Genomic DNA, 18,557 nt, shown 5'->3' with positions numbered 1-18,557 from the left:
TGTTTTAGAAGAGCCCAGTCACAGTTCTGCAGATGAAGCGAGGCTCAGAAAGGCAGTGGCCTTTCTGCGACCACAGACGCATGTGATGGGGGGGGGGGGGTGTCAAATCAAGTGCAAGGTACCTGGCTGCATTTTGGGTGTTTCTGACATGGCTAGTAAAAGAACAAAAAACCAATAAAGATGGGATTACAAGTTTAGGAAAAAGACAAGAATATACCTTGCAAATTGTGAGGATTTTGGTAAAATCTGTCCCCATTGTGAATACATGGGTTAATAGGCTTCGTTGTCTGCGAGCGTGCAGCTTCTAAAGCTTTATCCTTAGCTTGGTGGGACTGGCTCTTTGGTGACTCTTGGAGAAGGTTTTATTAGGTGGTAGGGTAGTTGTGTATACTACAAAACCTTTAGCTGTGGCTACCGCAAAACAGTCCCAGCTCTGATACATGTTGTCTGTTGCTGTTTATTCAGGTGTGCAAAGAGATTTTTGAATCTCTTGGCACTGATGATGCTGCCCTAGAGCAACTTGACATGAGGTGATATCTTACAGCTCAAGTAAAACACACTTCAGCAGCCATTTTACTGCTTAAGTCTTTGTCTTGCAAAAGGTCTTTCCCAGCTGTTTATAAGGTAGTAAATTATCTTGGTTCACCCTAGTCCACTGCATTCTTGCTCATGACTCATGTTCTTTCTGTGTGCGGCAAATGATGTGATGCTGGAAGGTGATCAGGGATGAGCTGGGGGCCAACTTGCATCTTGCTTGGACCCCCTGCAGTTTTTTCACTCCCATTGCAGTTCTATGGGCTGAGGACACATTATAAACACCTCCCTGTCTGTATCTAAAGAGGGATGTTACTCTTGTCTTAAAACATGCTGCCTAGCTTACTGTATTTCATTGTCATCTGTTTCCACAGAAATGGGTGTATTGTCATCCCCCTGCACCAGAAATAACCTACCTGCATCTATGCTGCTCGCTTCAGTCTCTGCTTTCCAAGTATGTCATGTATGGAGATAGCAGAGGGACAGTCAGTACCTTGGGGAAGCCTGGCCAAATTATTAAAGGCAAAAGGATGCTTAGCAGGTGGCCCGAGGACTTGAAAGTTGCGTGTTGCTTTCTAGCATTCAGTGGGGAGTATTTGGTACCGTGTGGCCCGTGGCCATGTCCTTGTGCCAGCAGGGGCGTGTGCTGGGACGAGGACGGGGAGAAGGTGGGACGGCTCTGCTGGCACTCCTGGCAGTAGTGCTGCTCATCAAGGGGTGCTCGTGGGGGTGCAGCCTGTGGCACATCCATTTCCCTGCAGTGGCTGGTTCTCTCCATACTTTCTGTGTTGGAAATGTGCTATTTTCACCTAGGACCTGCTCAAACTCCTGGACCTTTCCTGTTTCTGGTGCAATTAGGTTTGATCGGAGCAGGCGTTCCTCCAGATGTTGAGTGCTGCTTGGCTGGTAAAAATTTGGGCCTGCATGCTGCTGGGCTATGTGATACCCAAAGATGTGTGAGAACATAGGCACTGAGAAGGGAAAGGCAGGTTGCAGACCTGCAACAAGCCCCAGTCCAGTTTTAGTCAGGAGGAACTGGGGTTCTTTTGAAACCCATCTGCCCTCTGACTCCTGGGATGCGGCTGCCGATAAAGCCACAGTCATTCTTCTGAGGTTTGTGCAAATTAGTACTTCATCTCCAGGTTTTCTGCTTGCTGACAAAACTGTTAAAGACTTCAAAATAGGCACTGCTTTTGAGGTGCAGCCTCCCCAAACCATATTAAAAGAGTTGCTGTTGTCTCCTCCTATGAGGAACACATATAGTGAAGCCACAGGCTGTGTGAGATTTTAATCTTCCTTTCTGTTCTATATTGGTGCTTTATAAATGTGTCTAAGATTTATTATATGACTTTTTTTAAGTGCAGCCTTTGTTCACCCTGTAGATAGATGTTTTCTAGACTTCAACTTTTCTCAAGGTACTGGTGGGAGTACAGCGCTACACTGTCCCTACAGTTGGTTCATGGAGTAAATTACTTCAAGGATTATTGATTTCCTGGGCATCTCTTGCAGCAGAAAGGGTTTTGTCTGATAGAAGTTAAATTCCTGCCTTCTTTCCCACCACTTCTACCTGGATTTTACTTGTCGAGACAGCCGTAAACCTTTCCAAAGCCCCATAGCATCAGTAAAAGGAAACCCACATTCTTTGGTTTTGCATTACATGTGCTGAGGTTGTTAGTGCTGTGCCTTTTCTCATTAGCACCATGTGACTTCACAGGCAAATTTGTGTAAAAGTCAGTTCTTGCCAGCTGAGGAGGGAGGCAAGGGTGCTTTGCATAGAGTTACCAAGGGATTTTATTCTTTTATATTTTAGCTATGCACGTAGCAGTGCCCCAGCCGAATGTGTGGAGGTCGTGGATACAGAGGAAAGCAGGGATTACATACATGACAATACAGTTGTATAGACCAATGAAATTTTTCATGTTAAGGGGTGGGCAAATCGATTGCTGTTGCTCACATAGTCGGTGTGGACTTGTTGCATGCAGGATCAGTAAGTGCTTGTCCTGTGCAGGTGGTACACACGTATGGTCAGTGATGTGATGATCTTCATTGGTCTAAACCAATGTCTTGTACAGCTGATGTTTGTCCTAGATTCTGGTCAGTTGCAGTTCTGGCCATGGTTATATGCCTGGTTCCATCAAAGGGTAAATCTATTGTTATATCATTGGTATGGGGTGTTCTCAGCCGGTAAAAGCTGGTATAGTTGGGTGTTCAGGTCACATCGACCCTGAGATAAAAGTTGATAGTCTCAGGTAGTGTTCATTCTTCTAAGCAAGTCGTATTGCAGTTAGCATCTTGCCTTTTATGTTTTTCCCTAATTAAGAGCATGTTTGGGAGTAAGCGATACTCTAAAATTCATGCAGTTTAGAAATGCAAAATGTGTTTGTTCACGGCAAGGAATCTTGTCAGAGTTTGATCAATTATTCAATAGCTCAGCGGATGTAAAAGAATATTTCCTGTTGTTTTGATGTCATCTTAATTTTCTTCCAGTGGAAGATGTGCCTAGAGAAACATTAAAACCTGGATTGATGGCTTGCTTAAAATAAAAGCAATAGCTGCTTTTTCTTTTATTTCTCTGCTCAAACCACAGGTTTCTGCATTTTTCATCATGACAAACAGAGCTTTCTTCATCATTGTCAGTGTTCCGTGTTGTAAGCTAAATCCTCTCATCTTTATCTCTTGGCTTCTGCAGTGAGGATGCTGTGATGATGCTGAGGGAGGTGCAGCAATTAACTCTACTCCGGGATTTAGCTCTGCCCTCAGACGAGCTAGAGATGCTGCGGAAAGGTTGCCAGAGACGCAGATACAAGCCTGCATCCAGGTTTTTGCTGCATCCCTGCTACTGAGCGAGATATAGATCATACACAGAATTATTGCCCATCCCTGTGGAAGACAGGGGTGCCTAGAGATGTTGATTTGCAAGGGAGATTGATCTGGGTACCGGGTTTTCACGCTGCCTGAGCGCCATGCTGTGAGAGTGGGTGTTGAGACGCCTCCAGTGATGCAGGAGGTGCGCGATTTTTCAGTTCTGGTGCCGATGCCATGCTCATGGTGAGGTCTCTGTGGCGCAATGGACGAGCGCGCTGGACTTCTAATCCAGAGGTTCCGGGTTCGAGTCCCGGCAGAGATGATCTCCAGGCAGGTGTCTCTTTTATTTTAATGCATGTTCATTTATAGGTCCCAATCCGTTACATTTATAACACCCCTGAGGGCTTCAGATGGGAAGGTAATGACTTTTCATGACACCCTCTCTACAGCTGATGCACATTACAGTCACGTGCTCTCCTTCTAAGGCATCTCTCTCTCATCATATTCCCCTTTCCTTACTTCTTTTGGTATCTCCTGAATAGCTAGGTGTTTTAACTCCACTTTTTCCCCCAACACTGCTCATGGGTCCCATTTTTGATACCTTCTTGAGAAAAGTACTGTGCTTTCCAGTAGAAATCAGATAGTTAGGCAGTGATTTAGAGCTTTCTGTTGATATTTCGTGTGATGAATGTGGTCTTTTTGTTTTGTTTTTTTCAAATATGGGGCAGCCAAATGTAGGTCTCTATCCTGAATTTACACCTTAAAGAAGTTGTTTGCAACTGCTCTTATTTTTATGTTTTTACTTAGAAGATTCATGTTTGCTGGCAACCACCTCCACATCCCCATGGGTTTTCATCTTCCTGAGTAGCAAATTGACTCTTCTTTTTCTTTTACAGGTGTTCTAATTTATTAGTATGTAACTTCCTATGTAATCTCATTGCTATCAGTAGTGAGAAAGGAAAGGGGAGCTGCAGGTGAGCGCAGCTGGGATTTGTAGGTGAATGGGTTTTAGTGGAGGCTGCTGGAGGGCTTTTCCAGGCTGCTGCAGCTGTTCGTTATGGTGGACACGTGCTGAAGTTTGGAGGAAGGGTGCTTGACCTGGACGCTTCATATACTCTTCAGAGAGAAGTTCCTGTGCGGCTTGTTGGAGATGTCTGATGTACACTCGGCTCTGGAGAGCCAGGCATGCTGTTGGGACCAGTGAAGCTTGTGAATAAACATAGGAGGTGTCCTTGACCAGCCGGATCCATTCAGATCTGGGTCATTGTAGGAACTGCTGATTTGTTTCCTCTGAGCTTCTGGTGTTGTTCTGCTCTAGAGAAGCAGAGAGCACTACAGAGCCCACTAGAAGGGGAATTCTCTTTTCCTCGGTTGCCACCTCAATCATCTGGGTATCATTTGCCATTGGTGGAGGTGGTGGGGAAAGGTCCTTCTGAACAATAGTTCATAGAATCCCTTTGAGATATCCACATGAGGATGAGAAAAATGATGCCCTAGCTGCACCCTTTTCCCTTCCTTGTCTATGGTTAGGGGTGAATCTCTCCCACGTCTGAAATATGTCAAGGGGTACAACCTAAAACAGGGAAACTGGGCTGACCTAGGCAGCAGCATCTGCCTGGTTGCCTCCTTCAAATCCAAGAGAGTGGGAAGCTTGATCCCATTACTGGGCTGTGCGATGTCACCATTCTACTTCTTCCCAGCTGCATGACTTTCAGTGGCCACTGGCTGTTTTCCTGGCCCTTGTCTATTGTGGAGTAGGTTTCTTTGGGTTTTGAGGTGCAGTACAAAACATAATTTGAGCAAGCTGATGCATCTTTCTTCCTTGTTGTCTCCTTTTCAGCTCCTGCCCTCAGTTGTCATGTTTGTCGGCGACTGCCTGTGCTCACACATATTTCCACTTGGACCCAGGTCTCCATCGATCTCTCTGGACTCCCAGCCTCTTATATACCTCCCTGGACAGAAGCTTACCTTCAATGCTCAAGCCTCATCTCTGAACCATGTCATGACTTCAGCAGGAGCAGAGAAATGTGTTCTCATTCGGGTAGCCCAACACTCCCCTCCTGAACCTTTCAGAGTATGAGCATGCTGCACTGCAGACTTGCCAATACAGGACACGCTCCCGTTGTGTCGTGGTTTAGTCCCAGCCAGCAACAAAGAACCATGCGGTCACTCGCTCGCTCGTCCCCCTCAGTGGGATGGGGAGGAGAAATGGAAGAAAAAGGCAAACCTCAGGGGTTGGGATAAAGACGGTTTAACAGAACAGCAAAGGAAGAGGTAAAAAAATTAATACTTATAAAAAGAATACACAAAAGCAGGGTATACACAGCGCAATTTTCTCACCGTCCAATGCCCAGTCCGCTCAGGAGCAGCCCCTGGCCAGCTCCCCCACTTAAATACCAAGCATAGTGTCACATGGTGTTGAATATCCTGTTTGTTTGGCTAGTTTGGGTCAGCTGTCCAGGCTGTGTCCCCTCCCAGCTTCTTGTGAAAATTAACCCTATCCCAGCTGAACCCAGGATGTTATCCATCGCTTATTTTATACCATCTACTTCATGCCCAGATCTTACGCTTTCCAATTAATCACCACCACTTTTCCTGTCTTTGAGATATATACACACACACACAGAGATGTCGTTCCCTTACTCTATGGGCCAACCCTCTAAAATGTCCATTGAGTTCATTTAATCCATGACTTTGGGTTCCACCTGTCATAAGCCTTTTCAGGGCAGGAGAGGTGATGTGTGGTATTGGATGGTCACCTGCTGCACCCAGAGCTCGCGGCAGGTGTGTCTGACGTGGCCCATGCCCATGGTTTGTGGGTTGAAGATGTCGGTCTTGAGGAAGTTGCTGGATGCCAGCTGCTGAAGCCAGCTGTAGTTCCATCACTGCTGCACTTTGCTCCATTTCATCAAAGTTGATCCTTCATTAATTTGGATGATTCTTACTGTAATACCATTGATATGGCTTATAGCAACTATAGTAGTGATGACATACAGTGACAGGGTTATTTAGCAATTAACATCATATGATTTAATTTATTGGCTACTCTCACCCGAAATCAAATCCCCATGAGGTACACATTGGATTTCCCCATCCTTCTGCATCACCCACCGAGCACACCCAAGTCCTTGTGTAAAAGCAGTCCCATAGATGGGTTTGCCTTTGCCTGAGGCAGGACTAACCCAGCCCGTCTTCCCTAACATGTTCTTCATGTGTACTACGAGGACTTTATCCCCTTCTACAGTATGTGGAAGTTTTGATGGGGCGAGGCCAGCTCGATTGGTAGATCTAACCAGGTGGCCTTTGCTAAACACATATTCCACTATTTGAAAGTCCCACCACCCGTTGCTCTTGGTGTAGTTCTTAACAGTCCATTGTATCGTTTGATTTTCCTGGAGAATGGTGCATGATAGGGGATGTGATACATGCACTCGATACCATGCTCTTTGGCCCAGATGTCTATGAGGTTGTTTTGGAAATGAGTCGCGCTGTCTGACTTAATTCTTTCTGGGGTGCCATGTCTCCACAGCACTTGCTTTTCAAGGCCTAGGATGGTGTTCCAGGTGGTGGCGTGGGGCACGGGATATGTTTCCAGCCATCAGACAGCCTTTCTCTGTCTCTGTATGGCTCCTGGTCCCTTCCTTTTTGAAATTCCTCCCTCTGTGTCTTGGAGCCCATCGTGGTTTTTCCTTTCTCTGTCCCTCTCTGGCTGGCTCCCACTCCCTGGTTTTCAATTTTGTCCTTCTGGGCCCTTTAGCCTGTGGCAATGCTACTTCTTTCTCCAGCTCTGGATCCCAATTTTTTAAGTCCTCCTTCTCTTCCCTGTAGCCTGTCTTTCTCTGCCCCCCCCCCCCCTTTTATCCGTCTCCCTCCACTGCTCGCTGTCGCTGTGTTTTAATTCCTCCCTCTCTGCCCTCTAGCTGTTGCTGTACTGCCTGTATGTGTTGGTCTGCGTCTGGCTCCTCATCCCTGTCTTTGCATTCCTCCCTGTAGCCCATCGCTATCATTGTATTTCGTCGTCTCTCTGTCCAGGTCCCTGTTTTTGCTTTCTTCCCTCTCTCTGCCTTGTTGCCCCTGGCTGTTTTTTCTTTCTCCATCTCTCTCTACCTGACTGTGGATCCCCATTTGTTCATTCCTCCCTCTCTGTCCTGTAGCCCATCCATATTTTTTCTTTCTCTGGCTCTTTGTCCAGCTCCCTGTCCCTGTTGTTCAGCTTCTTCCTCCTCGGCCCCATACCATGCTGTGATTCTGTTTCTTTCTCCGCCTCTCCTTTCCCAGCTCCCATACCTCACTTTTAATTCCTCCCTCTCCATCCTGTCACCTGTCATATTGTCCCCCCCTTCTCCATCTCACTTTTTATTGCTTCCCATCCCTATTTTTTAATTCCTCCCTCTCTGCCACATAACCCGTTGCTTCTTTGTTTTCTCCCTCTCTCTGTGTCTCACTGCCCCTGTTTTTTTAGTTCTTCCTCTCTGCCCTGTACCCCACTGCTATTTTTGCCTTTCTCCATTACTCTCTGTCCAGCTCCCTGTCCATGTTTATTAATTCCTACCTCTTCTTCTTGCACCCACCGCTGTTGCCGGTGATCTCCATCTCTCTCTGTCCGGCTCCCTGTCCCCAGCTTTTAATCCCTTGCTCTGCCCCCCGTAGCCTGTCTGGATTTTTTCCTCGGTCTTTCTCTCTGTCAGGCTCCCTCTCTCCGTGTTTTAATTCCACGTTCTCTGTCTTGTAGTCCCATGCTATTGGAATGTCCTTCTCTCTGCTGCTGTTTGTTTCCTCCCTGTCTGTCTTGTAGCCCATCACTGGGTTTTTTTTCCTCCATGTCTCGCTGTCCAGCTCCCAGTCGCTGTTCCTTTATTCCTCCCTCTTCCCTGGAGCCTGCTGCTATTTTTTTCCATTCTCCATCACGCTGTGTCCGGTCCCCTGTTGCTATTTATCCATTTCTCCCTCTCTGCCCTGTGGTCCATTGCTTTTTCTCAACTGATTGCTGCCTTTCCCTCTGTCTGGCTCCTTGTCCGTTTTTTTTTTTTTAATTCCTCCCTCTCTGCCATGTTGCCCATGCACTCTTTTGCCTTTCCTGGTCTCTCTTGGGCTGGCTCTCTGTCCCTATTTATTGATTCTTCCCCCTGCACCCTGCAGACTGTGCCTTTTGTCCTGTCTTCATCTAGGAGAGGCTGCTCAAGTAGTAGTTGAACAGGTTGAATCTCAAAGGTATTAAGGCATGTATCTGTAGGGCTTACTATTGGATTGGTTGGTTTTTTTGATGGCAGACCGTAGCTGGACTCTAGCTGGTATTCCTAAATTGAAAGAAGGCCTCTGGAATTTTATAAGCTATCACTCAGCATCTGGATGACCTGTTCAATGCTGGTTTTGCAGACGCAGAGGGACAAGCCTCTGCTGGCACTGGCTGTTTTTGCAGATGGTGAAGAGGAACTTGGCAGGATCCAAACAGAATTGCACGGGTGGGTTTTAAAGTTAGGTGAGCTGGGCTGACAGTGTGGAGGAGCATAAGGTGGGTGACTTCTCACAATGGTAACTGTGTGTCTCTTGGTATGTTAGGTACCAGAAGCAATGACGGCCATAGTGTCTGACTCTGGAATGAGCAGGTGAGCGGAGCACCCCGGTGCTTCTGAGGAGAGGGTTGTTGTGGAAGAGGTTGGCATTGGGCAATGTGATGCTTACTGTCAACGCTGTCTGTGGGTGTGGGTTTCTTTTTTTTTTTTTCAGATGACGAAGCAGAACCTGGCGAATGCAGGAGCATCCCAGTTAGCCAATGTGCTTTTTGTCGAGGATGGATTCAGACCCTTGGCCCTCTGAAAGCTAAGTTGAGGGACAGGGGCTGGGAGGAGGGGGCCACAGTTGGGCATTGCAGGGAGGGGTTGTGCAGTTAGTGTAGGGCAGAGGGCTGTGCAGGAATAGACCCCTTTGGGTGGGTAAAGGGAGCAGATTACTCTTGCACAACAATGTGTGTGCAAGGGAGGGCAGTTCGAGCCTGTCTGTGGTGGTGTGTCATTTGTGTAGTCTGTCTTCGTGTTAGATGCTTCTCGAGTCTCGATGTCCTCATTGCTTTTTGCACTTAAGAGGACAATACACCTCTCTTTAGTGATAAATTGTCAAATAACACATCAGTGTAAAAAAAAAAAAAAAAAGAACAGAAGATACAAGCTCATGAACTATAGCAATAATCACAGTTGCGGAAAATAAACAAATTGGTAACACACATTGAAATGACTTCAGATACAGAGGAGATGCACTATGTAAAATAACATTTGCTAGCCAAAAATCTGAATGGGTTTAAAGAGGACTATGTTATTTCACTATTCAATAATCAGCAGAAAAATTGGGGTCCGAAAAGGGGTGGGAGGCTGGAGGGCAAGTAGAGGCTAGAAATATTGGAGGCTGCGAAGGAATGGGAGGCTGCAAAGGGGGGGGGGAAGCTGGTGGGTAGCTAGAGGCCAGTAAATTGGAGGCTGCAAAGGGGTGGGAGGCCAGAGGGAGGTAGAAGCCAGAAAAATTGGAGGCCGAAAAGGGGTGGGAGGCCAGTGGGAGGTAGAGGCCAGAAGAATTGGAGGCTGAAAAGGGGTGGGAGGCCAGAGGGCAAGTAGAGGCGAGAAAAATTGGAGGCCAGTATTTTCAGACAGCTCTCTTCCTTCCTCTTACTTAATATGCTACATATAAAGGAGGCCCTGCCTGGTTTCATATGGATCTGAAAGTGAAGAGCTCGTATGCTGGAACTTCAGTTTACCCTGTCTCACCTTCAGAAGCAGCGGGTCCAGGTGTTGGATGGCCAATTTGAAGTAGCTGAGCACAATTATGCCACAAAAAGACAGCAATGAGGAGGAAGAAAAGGCACATTTTTCTCCACAAACAGAGTATCGCATTGAAATTGGGAATCATAGTACTTTCTAGAAGTCTTATGGAGAAAAAAATGATGGGATCCCAAGACAGCAAGTCAACCCCAAGAACTGCAGGAGAGAGGATGTGTGAATGACATCAGATGCCATCTGAGGTCAAACAGGCCAAGGGATGGGATGGTAGGAGCGCCAAGAGGAGAGGAAGCACTTGCAGTAACCAAGATTCAACCTACGGTGGGAGCTGCCTGCCAGACTCAAGAGCGGGAAGAAGGGGCTGAACTGGAACCTGTACAGAGTTTGTCGAGGAGAAGAGATGGGGTAAAGAGGGAATGAGTTGTAAACACTTAAGTGAGTGGCGAGGGTACTCATCCAGGTGTTTTGACCAGAAGCATATAAGTATTTAGCTCTCAAAGGTCACGTCTCAGTGAAAACTGCTCAGAGACACTGTCAGAAAAAACATTAAGTGAAATTTCAGAAGGATATAGCCACATAGCTTTGTCCCCAACCTCAGAAAGTAATTGAAAATTTCACTAGAAATTTTGCTCCAAGACATCTTTTTTCCTCTCCTCACCCTAAAGAATAATGTCTGGCTAATATTTAAAAAGGATACTGAAGCAGCCAAGGCTTAATCCAGGTTTATGGCCTAAGATATATGCACGCAGACAGCAGGTATATTCATCCCATATTAAAAAGTGGAAGCGGGCTTGTCATTGGACTTTTAATCTCTTTTTTTTAATATACATATAGAAGCTAGTTGTTATGTAAAAAAGATTTTCTTTGCAGATAAACCTTAATCTGAATAACAAAAGAAGTATTTAATTTCAATGACAATAACTCCAGATCTGTCAAAGGCCACAACCCTGCTGTCAGCTGGGGAAGGACAGCCCAGACGACAAGACTGCTCAGCTGGTTCCGTTACTGACCTTGCTGCACCTCCAGAACAAGAACCTTGCTCTGCATTTCTTGCCACAAAACAAATTGCCATCCTTAAAGAGTAACTCAACTGCAGTCTTAGGCATGAAGTAAACAAAGCTTGGCACCATTTTCACCATGTGAAGTGTGTCCGCTCCTGTTCTGGAGCAGGGTCTCTACCACTTCAAATTACATCTCCCTGCAAATAGGCCCATTTCCAAGAAATAGAGAGGGCCAGGACAGGGTTTTTTGCTGTCACAAATGTGGTACTGTCACTTATCTTATAAGTATATGCTCAGTTACTTCTGACAGGAGATTATAATCCTCAACGAGTAGATGCGCAGAATGACAGAATAATCTAATTTCTGCAACGAGGCTGTATATGCACTGGACAGCAGCAGATTACCAACGGGTGAATCTTCCTGACAGAGATTTTTGTTCCTGCAAAGCTTAAGCTTTTTGTGGGAAATTTTTAAATTTGGGTGAAAAATATTAGACGTTCACCAGTAAGAAATGCTTGACACAGTAGTTCCAAGCCAAATTATTTCCTTTCCTGAAACAGCTTGGAAAATTTTCTATCAAGTTGCATGAAAAAGTGGAGGGTTTTTTTCCAGATTGCCTACATTGCCTTATGAAAATTATGGTTTTGGCTCATACCCAGCACTGCGGGCCAGGCTGGCTGGAGGGCTTGTAACCCTCTTTTATTGTCTCTATTTCATAATTACTTCCTTTACTTCCCTAATGCCTGTCACAGTTTAAATGTTCTTCATATGCCTACTATTTTCCCTTTGATACCTTTATTTTCAGTTATTTCTTTTCATTCTCTTTTGCACTCGCTTTTTATATTTTCTTTCTATATCTCCATTTTAGTTCACTCTCCCAATCTTTCAATTTTTTCCTCTTTTCCACAGCACATGGCTGTGGTGGGGTCCAGGGGAGGGAGGGATGGCCCCTGTTCTCGATGGGCTCCAGCTGTGGGCTGGGGCAGCCCAGGTGGGACCTGTGAGGTGAGGTGAGGATGGGGCTGGGTCTAGGTGTTCAAAAGGCTGCAGGTGGGGATAGGTTGGGGCAGCCCTGGGTGTGGCCAGTGAGGCTGAAGACACGCCTGGCTCTGCTGTGCCAAGGGGCTCTGGCTGGGGAGGGAGCTGCCTGGGCATGCCTGCCTGCAGGAGCTGGCTGAGGAGCAAAACAGTGGTTCCGCAGGCAATGGGGCATTCTAGCAACGACCATCCAGTCTCCGTGGTGAGGAAGGATCGCTCTCAGCCATCTCTGAAAGAGCACACCACCAGCACACAGCTCCAGGAGCTCTGTTCCTCCATCAGCTCCACGTGTGAGCCACTGTGCATCCAGGAAGCTTTGTGGGAGAGAAGCGTCGAGGCACCCGCCGCCTGCTCCTGGGTGGGTGAGGGTCAGGCAGCCGGCACTGCAGAGGAGGAAGGAGGCAGAGACAGAGAGAGAAGCCTCGGGTCAGTGAAGGTCTCCTGCCAGTGCCAGGAGCTGTGGTGAGTTGTGTGTCTGGGGCCATCCCTGCCACGCTTCTGCAGATCTCTGCCTGCCTCCATCTGCTTTTTGGGCTCTCTGGCTCCCGTAAGTGTTTTGCTCTTCTACCAACACTGCCCTGTATCCTGTTGCCTTCTACATTTCCTTTATATGTCTGTTCCTTTCTGGCTCCCCACTTGCTGTTACTTCTTTCTTCCTATGCTGCCTTCTTACCCCTTTCTTGGGAAAACCGCACTTCTAAGTCTCCCTCTACCCAGCGACCTGTGTCTGTATTTGGTGACCCCCTCTGCTCTGCACCACGTTGCTCTTCCATTGTCCTTTCCCTGGGCTGTCTATGCGGCTCCCTCTCCTGATGTTAAACTTACCCGTATGGCCAGTACCCTGCTGCTTTCTAAATTCTCTCTCTGTGTCTACATTCAACCCGTTCTCTGTCCGTGTGTTTTATTTCTTCCTGCCTGTCCTCTACTTCTTCACTTCAAAAATTTTGTTTCGCTGTCTTCGTCCATTTAGTTTGCTGAGCCTATTTACATCTTGGCTAAGCGATGTAAAGGATTGATTGTGCGCATATAACCCTTTAGTCATAAACTGTTTACGAAGTCCGGGGCTAAGTTTGGATCCAGCTGCACCTAGACTCCTCTCCGAGAAGGAGTTTAGAAAGCAAGGGGGTCCATTCTGAACCTCATAGCTCAACGGGAGGGTCTCCCTGACAGTTTTTTCTGACCCTGTCTTCTATGCAGTAGATAATTCAGTGTACCTTGCCATCGAATCTTGTTCAACCACCGTCGCATTTACTGTCAAATTTTGTTACATTGTTTTGTGTCAATAAACATTTTGTTACTACGCTCTGACGAATGAAGTGCATCATTCCATCTGTGACATATGCCTCATGTTTTTTGCCTTTGCTCTCTTTTTTGTCTTCTCTTGCTTCTTTGCCATCGCTTTTTAGATTTTTTTCTGTTTTAGTTTGCCATCACTGTTTTTTAATTTGTTCCTTATTTCCCTCATCACCACTGCTTTTAAGATTTTCTGTCTACTTTTATCCCATTTGCTGTCTTTTCTTTCAATTACTTGTCTTTCCTCAGTGCCATTGCTTTTAAAATTTTCTTTCTACGTCTCCATTTTAAAATATGTTCCTTGTTTCATTAATCCCTGTTGCTTTTAAAATTTTCTGTCTATTATCCTGTTTGCTGTCTTTATTTTTAATTGTTTCTTCTCTTTCCTTATTGCCCTCGCATTTTAGATATTATTTCTACCTCTGTTTTAGTTTGCAGCTCCTATTTTTTATTTTTTCCCTTTACTTTGCTCGTCCCTTTGTTTTGTAAAAGTTCTTTCTATGCCTACACTTTTACCCCTTCGCTGCCTTTCAAAGTTTATTTCTTCTCTTGCTTTTTTGCCATAATCTTTTAGATTTTCTTTTTATATTTTTGTTTTGCCATTTCTATTTTTTCCATATTTCCTTCAACACCATTGCTTTGAAAATTTCCCATCTGCTTCTATCCTGTTCACAGTCTGTATTTGTTTACCTTTATTTCTTCATTAATTCTCGTCTATCTTAGTGATCTTGCTTTTTAGATTTTCCTTCTACATCTGTCTTTTAGTTTGCTGTCACTACTTTTTTGCTTTATTTCCCTAATGCTTGCCACTCTCTAAATTTTCTTTCTATGCCTACTTTCTTCCAATTTGCTGTCTTTTAAAAATTATTTCTTCTCTTTCTTCTATGCCATCACTTTTTAGATTTTCTTTCTATGTTTCCTGTTTAGTTTGCCATCACTACTTTTTAATCTTTTCCTATGTCCTTACTACCACTTTTAAAATTTTTGTCTGCTTTTATCCCGTCAGTATCTTTATTTAACTTTCTTTTAATTAATTCTTGTCTTTTCTTAGGGCTCTCACCTGTTAAATTTTCTTTCTCCATCTCTTTTAGTTCACTGTCCCTACTTTTTCCCTTTAAATCCCTAATCTCCGTCGCTTTATGAATGTTCTTTGTATGTCTACTTTTATTCCGTTTGCTGTTTTTTCAAATTATTTCTTGTCTTCCCTTTGTGGCATTGTATTTACATTTTCTTTCCACACCATTTCAGTTTACTGTCCCCCTTTTTTCCTTTCTCTTATTCTCGCTTCTCTTTACGTAGTGCCTTCCCTTTGTAGGTTTTCTTCCTACATTTTATTTTGCTACCACTTTGTTTTAATTTAATTTAATAATGCCATTATTTTCCCTAATAGCCAGTGCTTTTAAAATTTTATAGTTATCCTGTTCACTGTCTTTATTTTGCTGTTATTTCTTATATGTCTTGTCTTTCCTTAGTGTCTTTGCTTATTAAATTTTCTTTCTACATCTGTCCCTATATTTTAATATTTTAACTTTGTTGCCCTTACGTGCCTCGCTTTTAAAAAGTTCTTTCTATCTTTTGTTTTTAAATATTCTTTTGCTGTCCACTTGTATTCCATTTGCTGTCTCTTTTTTTTTCATTATTACTTGTCTTTCCTTAGCGCTCTGGCTTTTTAAGTTTTCTGTCTACCTCTCATTTCTTTTGCCGTCCCTATAGTTTAATTTTTTCCTTTATTTCCTTAACCTCCCTCACTTGTTAAATGTTCTTTCTATGCCTGCTTTTACTTCCTTTGCTGTTCTTCAAAAATTATTTCTTGTCTTTCTTTAATGATACTGCTTTTAAAATTTTTTCTACATCTGTTTTAGTTTGATGCTCCTATTTCTTAATTTTTTTCCATTTATTTCCCTAAGCCCTGTTGCTTTTAAAATTTTCTACTTTTATCCCCTTTGCTGTCTGTAATTTGCTCTCTTTTCTTTTAATTATTTGTCATTCCTTAGTGCTGTAGCTTTTAAATTTTTTTCAATATCTACTTTAGGTCGCCATCCCAATTTTTAAATTTTTATCTTTATTTCCCTGTTTCAGTTTGCCGTCCCTATTTTTTAATTTTTACTTCTATTTCTCAACCCCAGCTCGCTTTTTAAATGTTTTGTCTATGTTCACTTTTCCCTTTCATACCTTTATTTTTAATTATTACTTCTCTTTCCTTAGTGTCATCACTTTAAATATGTTCTTGCTACATCTCCATTTTACTTTACTGTCACTTCTCTAAGTTTCCTATTTATTTCTCTAATCCTGACATTTTTTAAAATTGGTTAGTTATCCTGTTCACTGTCTTTATTTCACTGTTGTTTCTTTTAATTATGTGTCTTTCCTTAGCGATGTCACTTTTAATTATTTTCTACATCTGTTTTACTATGCTGTCCATATTTTTAAGTGTCCCCTTTATTTCCCTATTGAATATTGCTTTGAAAATATTCTTTTCACACCTACCTTTTTTCCATTCACTGTCTTTTTAAAATTATTTCTTGCATTTCCTTAGTGCCCTTGCTTTCTAAAATTTTCTGTCTTCATTTATTTAGTTTGGTCTCCCTATTTTTAAATTCTTTCCTCCCTTAAACCTTGGATTTTAAAATATTGTTTCTATGTCTGCTTTTATTAAGCTCACTATCCTTATATCTTATTTATTTTCTGTGCATCATGTATGCTGTTGCTTTCATCTTATACTTGCTATGTCTGTGTTTTAGTTTGCCATCCTTATTTTTTATTTTTTTCCTCTCAATCCCACGGTTTTAATTTTCTTTTAATGTCTAGTTTTATTTAGTTTTCTGTTTCTCCTTTTTAATCTTTTCCCCTCTTCATCCCCATAGCTTTAAAAATTTCTTTTCTGTGTTTCTGTTCTAGATAGCTGGCCTTAGTTTTAGCTTTTTTTCCTTTATTTTCCTAATCCAGGGGAGGGACCCCCCCGATTCCCAGGCTACGTTTGACGTTTGAGGTGGCAAGACAAGCAAGCAGCCCCAGTCTCTGTGCCTCTGTGCGAGCAGTGCCATGGGCAGATGAGGCTGAGCAACAGCTTTCCAGGCTAGCTCTTTCTGGCTGCGAGCTATCTGCAGATGTTCGCATTTTGGGAGCAGGGCTGCCGGAGACGCCCGGTACAGAACCCCAGAGGTACGTTGGAAGTTTGAGGTGGCAAGACAAGCAAGCAGCCCCAGTCTCTGTGCCTCTGTGCGAGCAGTGCCATGGGCACATGAGGCTGAGCAACAGCTTTCCAGGCTAGCTCTTTCTGGCTGCGAGCTATCTGCAGACGTTCGCATTTTGGGAGCAGGGCTGCCGGAGGCACCCGGCACGCACCCCCAGATGTTCGTTTGAAGTTTGAGGTGGCAAGACAAGCAAGCAGCCCCAGTCTCTGTGCCTCTGTGCGAGCAGTGCCATGGGCAGATGAGGCTGAGCAACAGCTTTCCAGGCTAGCTCTTTCTGGCTGCGAGCTATCTGCAGACGTTTGCATTTTGGGAGCAGGGCTGCCGGACGCGCCCGGCAGGTAGCCCCAAAGCTACTTTTGAAGTTTGAGGTGGCAAGACAAGCAAGCAGCCCCAGTCTCTGTGCCTCTGTGCGAGCAGTGCCATGGGCAGATGAGGCTGAGCAACAGCTTTCCAGGCTAGCTCTTTATGGCTGCGAGCTATCTGCAGACGTTCGCATTTTGGGAGCAGGGATGCTGGAGACGCCCAGCATGGACCCCCTAAGGTACGTTTGAAGTTTGAGGTGGCACGAAAAGCAAGCAGCCCCAGTCTCTGTGCCTCTGTGCGAGCAGTGCCATGGGCAGATGAGGCTGAGCAACAGCTTTCCAGGCTAGCTCTTTCTGGCTGCGAGCTATCTGCAGAAGTTTGCATTTTGGGAGCAGGGCTGCCGGAGGCGCCCGGCACGTAGCCCCAAAGATACTTTTGAAGTTTGAGGTGGCACGACAAGCAAGCAGCCCCAGTCTCTGTGCCTCTGTGCGAGCAGTGCCATGGGCAGATGAGGCTGAGCAACAGCTTTCCAGGCTAGCTCTTTCTGGCTGCGAGCTATCTGCAGACGTTCGCATTTTGGGAGCAGGGCTGCCGGAGGCGCCCGGCACGGACCCCCAGAGGTACGTTTGAAGTTTGAGGTGGCAAGACAAGCAAGCAGCCCCAGTCTCTGTGCCTCTGTGCGAGCAGTGCCATGGGCAGATGAGGCTGAGCAACAGCTTTCCAGGCTAGCTCTTTCTGCCTGCGAGCTATCCGCAGACGTTTCCATTTTCGGAGCCGGGCTGCCGGAGACGCCCGGCACGGACCCCCAGAGGTACGTTTGAAGTTTGAGGTGGCAAGACAAGCAAGCAGCCCCAGTCTCTGTGCCTCTGTGCGAGCAGTGCCATGGGCAGATGAGGCTGAGCAACAGCTTTCCAGGCTAGCTCTTTCTGGCTGCGAGCTATCTGCAGACGTTCGCATTTTCGGAGCAGGGCTGCCGGAGTCACCCGGCACGGACCCCGAGAGGTACGTTTGAAGTTTGAGGTGGCAAGACAAGCAAGCAGCCCCAGTCTCTGTGCCTCTGTGCGAGCAGTGCCATGGGCAGATGAGGCTGAGCAACAGCTTTCCAGGCTAGCTCTTTCTGGCTGCGAGCTATCTGCAGACGTTCACATGTTCGGAGCAGGGCTGCCGGAGATGCCCGGCATGGGCCCCCAGAGGTACGTTTGAAGTTTGAGGTGGCAAGACAAGCAAGCAACCCCAGTCTCTGTGCCTCTGTGCGAGCAGTGCCATGGGCAGATGAGGCTGAGCAACAGCTTTCCAGGCTAGCTCTTTCTGGCTGCGAGCTATCTGCAGACGTTCGCATTTTGGGAGCAGGGCTGCCGGAGGCGCTCGGCACGGACCCCCAGAGGTACGTTTGAAGTTTGAGGTGGCAAGACAAGCAAGCAGCCCCAGTCTCTGTGCCTCTGTGCGAGCAGTGCCATGGGCAGATGAGGCTGAGCAACAGCTTTCCAGGCTAGCTCTTTCTGGCTGCGAGCTATCTGCAGACGTTCGCATTTTCAGAGTAGGGCTGCCGGAGACCCCCGGCACGGACCCCCAGAGGTACGTTTCAAGTTTGAGGTGGCAAGACAAGCAAGCAGCCCCAGTCT

The 18,557-nt window shown here is 45.6% G+C and overlaps 1 long non-coding RNA gene and 1 other non-coding gene across 2 annotated transcripts; both read left to right on the top strand.

The window, feature by feature from the left end:
• Positions 1-3,587: 3,587 nt before the first annotated feature.
• Positions 3,588-3,661, top strand: TRNAR-UCU (transfer RNA arginine (anticodon UCU)). The gene has a single exon. It is a non-coding gene; the product is annotated as a tRNA-Arg (tRNA).
• A 1,532-nt stretch (positions 3,662-5,193) lies between these two features.
• LOC142365035 (uncharacterized) lies at positions 5,194-9,164 on the top strand. Its single transcript, XR_012766379.1, has 3 exons — positions 5,194-5,613; positions 8,899-8,945; positions 9,067-9,164. It is a non-coding gene; the product is annotated as an uncharacterized LOC142365035 (long non-coding RNA).
• Positions 9,165-18,557: the final 9,393 nt, after the last annotated feature.

The sequence above is a fragment of the Opisthocomus hoazin genome, chromosome 30 (assembly GCF_030867145.1).
Source record: "Opisthocomus hoazin isolate bOpiHoa1 chromosome 30, bOpiHoa1.hap1, whole genome shotgun sequence".
Lineage (NCBI taxonomy): Eukaryota > Metazoa > Chordata > Aves > Opisthocomiformes > Opisthocomidae > Opisthocomus > Opisthocomus hoazin.
This window is presented reverse-complemented; position numbering and strand designations above follow the sequence as displayed.